Source organism: Triticum aestivum, chromosome 2B, assembly GCF_018294505.1.
Source record: "Triticum aestivum cultivar Chinese Spring chromosome 2B, IWGSC CS RefSeq v2.1, whole genome shotgun sequence".
Classification (NCBI taxonomy): domain Eukaryota; kingdom Viridiplantae; phylum Streptophyta; class Magnoliopsida; order Poales; family Poaceae; genus Triticum; species Triticum aestivum.
Genome location: NC_057798.1, coordinates 54773946 through 54778452, shown reverse-complemented (window position 1 = coordinate 54778452; position 4507 = coordinate 54773946). Strand labels below are relative to the sequence as shown.

Genomic DNA, 4507 nt, shown 5'->3' with positions numbered 1-4507 from the left:
CTATTTCAAACGATGACATAGTCTTTGTTTATATACTTTTGTATCTTTTTGAGGTGAGTAAATTTCCAGTCACTCAAATCTTACATATGTATTGTTATTACTGTTTCGTAGATACGTACGTGCAATTAGCTAGGGATTAGTAATAGAAAATATAAGCTAACATTATATATAATTCTACATATATAGTATACTTTCAATAAGGGATTTCTAAGAGGCATGACTATATGGTATAATTGTGCCTATGGTTTCATTTCTTCCTTCACATTGGATATTACTACACTAGATTAGTGGACCAAACAAACCACCAACCCGACTACAATTAATGTCTAGGAACATGTCCTGGCACAATACCATACAATATTATAACAAGTAACCATGCAAGTAGATAAACAACGAGGGATCTGGTAGACAACTTATACATGTGTGTACATGAGGGATCTGGTAGAAAACTTATTGTGTGCAAACATGTGATCTACTATTACTTGGGGTGAAGATTAACATAATCACAAGGACCATAAGGCTCAAATAATTCAGAGAAAAAACCCTTCTTCCTTCTTGGGTTGCATCCCATGTCCTGGCATAGTTGATCATTGTACCATATATGAACAATTCCAACACATGACCTACGGAAATAGTCTCGAGAGTAGCGCTTCATGAACTTCTCCCATTCAAGGACATCCCTCTGCATTTCTCTGACACCTGGCAATCTGAAACCACCATCCATAAAATGTGATATCCACTTGGACATAAGCTCTGTTGTATAGATATTTGTCAAGCTCTCGGAATAGCCGATGACCGCGAGCTGTGGAATCTTTGGATGGATGCACTCCCTAAAATAAGGGATTAGTGTACTCTTCAAAATCAAGACGTTCAAACTACATAAATATTGTGCATATATAGCGAGGCGATTACCTATAAAGTGGCACGGTCGTTGATGTTGAGCCAACGACTATGCTCCGAAAGTATTCTGATGTGAACATGTCCTTGATCTTTTGATCACCGTTGAATCCGGTTCCGAAGATAACAATGTCACTCTTTACTGGAGTACATTCACCTTCAAAATGCACACCTTCTTCACAAAAGCTGAATGTTTTTGACTTCTTAAGAACGATGCTACCTTCCTCCAGATTCTTGTAATGATCCTTTGGTGCAATGGCAGCTACACATGCCACTAATCCCTCAAAAAAGCTATGGTCAGGCACCATGTCATGCTTCCTCATTGCAATTGAGTAGTAGCTCTCAACAAACTTCGAAAAAATCAACCTCTACTCAACACAAACAAGGAAAACACATGCATGTATCGGTTTAATCTAAAACAAAACCATTTAAACAAGTTCAATTAGAATTTAATACAAAAATTATAACATGTAGCCCTACCAGTGGAGTCAAGACAGTAGCCAACATGTTGTTGAGAAAGCCTTCACCAGGCTTGTGAATAAGTAGTTCGGTGAAACGGGTGAGATAGAAATTTGAAATGTGGACGCCCCAAGCATAGTAGTCTGGTATATTCCAACTCTTTGTTCATACTACCATCGTGCATGGTTTTTCGGTACCTAAAAAATAAATAAACAATTAGTAATAAAATCATAGCATTTGTATTTTTGTTTTATTGAGGCAACTATGTAACCCAAGACTTTATAACCAAGGTAGACAATGACACATTTAATAAAGGAGAAATCGTCTACATATTGTAACACTTAGGTTTAACACTAATTAAGTTTGATATATCAACCTTCATGCAAGAGGAAAGGAGATAATCATATTGTAAGAAAGTGGCATCGTCTACATACCATTGACGTTGGCACACTCATTTGCAATGTCTACTGCTGATCTCAGGTAGCCAATAACAGTCACATGCTTGTCCTTGATCATATCTCTAGCATTTTTGCCTCCCATTTTCGAGTACTCCATGGAGTGGATCACTTTCCCGTCAAACACTTCTGGGCCTTTGCCAACTGGAAATGTAGGTATGTTGGGCACACCACTGAACCTCCCAATACAAAGGATCACAAAGTCTGCCTTGTGTACCTGAAAAGAAGGCAAATAGAATTGCACAGACAATTTGATTTATGAACATTGTTTCATTTACCTGGAAGGTTAAGTCTAGAAAAATATACTCCGAGTTAACAAAATACTACTCTCTCAAATCCATATTACTTGTCTCTCAAATGGATGTATCTAGCACTAAAATACTGCTAGATACATCCCTTTGAGCGACAAGTAACAAGGATCGAAGGGAGTATTAAAATTGCTTGTCCCTTAGCCAATCTATACGCATTACATTTGGAAAATGGTGCACATATATTCCCTGATTTTAATTTTGTTGGTGTAGTGTGCTTTCATAGAAATACTGATGTTATGGTACCTATGTAGAAACATCTTGGAGAGTAAAATTTTCGCACTTCTAAAGTTATGTTGCATGTGTACAATAAAAACATGGTCTGATAGTTTAGTTGACTCCTTCTTCGCTTCCAGGGTATAGTCTGATCGTAGGATTACCATCGATTGTATCTGGGTGTTTGTCGTGTTGTTCGATTGTAAAAGCTGGACATCCTACATAACTAAATAGGTGGTCCTCGCTAACTCATTTCTCTCAACGTGCAAGCATGCATATGATCGGTGCCGGGTGATTTTTTTTGAGATGCCGGTTATGTGTTGATGGTAGAGGAGTGTTGGTACAGTAATAATTCATGGAACCGTACTTTGCTATTATTCCCTTACTAGCTAGGAATTCGTGGTTGCAGTGACCTCAGTAGCACCCCAAATCCTGGGTTCGACTACCGGTGGGAGCGGATTTAAACAAGCCTGGAAAAAAAATCTAGAATACAGGACTGTAGGGCTGTTGCCCTATAGTAACTAGTAAACAAAAATCTTTGATTCCTGCTCCTAGTTTTTTCCCTGAGATTCTGAAGGCTAGTGGCCATCCAAGCTTCAATCTAGAACTTCAAAGATGAGAGGTTACTAGTACTCCCTCCGTCCGGAAATACTTGTCATTGAAATGGATTATCTAGATGTATTTTAGTTATAGATACATCCATTTTAATCCATTTTGATGACAAGTATTTCCGGACGGAGGGAGTACATGGAGTATCACTTGAAGTCAGAAGATCAGAAAAGTAGATGTTGATTTATTCACATCCAGTGGTCACATGCCATTTTTTGGGGAGTAGGTGGCACCTCCATGTGTGAGTGTGACGTTCATGTGCCGAGAAATCAAATTAGTAGGTGCAGCATATTATCATCATCAAATAAAGGCAAACGGATCAATATCACCGACATCCGACAGTGCAGTGTGCTGTTCTGAGCGCACCAATGGTGCCGTGTAAGCAGGGGCACACACAGTATATACGTACCTTGGAAGTATGTGCAAACTGGTTGGGCCCTTACCTCCATGAGACCGTCGACGTCGGCCACCGTGAGCTGCCACTCGCCGTCGCCGGAACCAAACGCCTCGCCGCACCCAGCCCAGTCCTCCCACGCCGCCACCTCCTCCTCGCCGACGCCCACATACTCCATCCCGACCACCCTGCGGCCGAACCTGATGTAGTCGAGCACGCCGAAGTGGCCTGCGTAGGCGTCGAGGTAGTCGGCGACCTGGCGGTGGTCCGGGAACACCTCCGTGACAGACTCCGGCCACGGGAAGTCGGAGTACTGGAACATGGGCCGTGGCGTCTGGAGCCTGGTGCACTCTGGTGCGTGCGCTCACACGCGGCCGAGGACGGTGTCCGCCTCGAAGACGGTCGGCCGGCAGCCGCGCTCCAGCAGGTGCTTGCACGCCGCCAGGCCACTCAGGCCGGCGCGGACGATGGCCACCCTCTTCTTGTCCATGGCTGACCTTGTTGTGTGCGTGCGACGGTGTCACGGACTCACGCTGAGAATGGAGTCCCGCTGTGATGGCTAAGCGTGGTGGTGTTGATAGCTAATCAAGCTCTGTGTTGGGCTGGTGGCATAATGAACGAGTTGTCCTCGTCGCACTATTGCCGCCGTCTCTTTCGATGGCTTGTACGCTGGATCCAGAACCACCGGTGTTAAGAAAATATCTTATATATCGTGAAGAGATTTTATTTTTCACTATATTATCGGATATAAATAAATTAAGATCATCCCACTAATTTAGACTGTAATATAGCCGTCCCATTATTTTTTTTCGAGAACCTTCCAATCTATTCATTTTCAACCATGTGAGTACAACGAACATTAAAAATAATAAAACATTCAGATTTATAGACCACCTAGCGACGACTACAAGCACTGAAGCGAGCTGAAGGCGCACCACCTTCATCACTCCTCCCTTGTCAAAGCCGGACACAACTTGTTGTAGTAGACAGTCGGGAAGTAGTCGCGTTAAGGCCCATAGGACCGTCAGAATAACCACCGCCGCTGATGAAAAGAAGCTTAAATCGGAAGGATCCAACCTAAGGACACTAGAACAAAGACGAACAAACACTAGTAGAAAAAGAGGCTTCCGTCCAGCCCCATTAGTCGCGAAACTGTAGGAACCGCGACT

At 42.7% G+C, this 4507-nt stretch overlaps 1 pseudogene; it reads right to left on the bottom strand.

Moving 5' to 3' along the window:
* Positions 1-359: 359 nt before the first annotated feature.
* LOC123040379 (probable flavin-containing monooxygenase 1) lies at positions 360-3901 on the bottom strand (annotated as a pseudogene).
* Between the last annotated feature and the right edge of the window lie 606 nt (positions 3902-4507).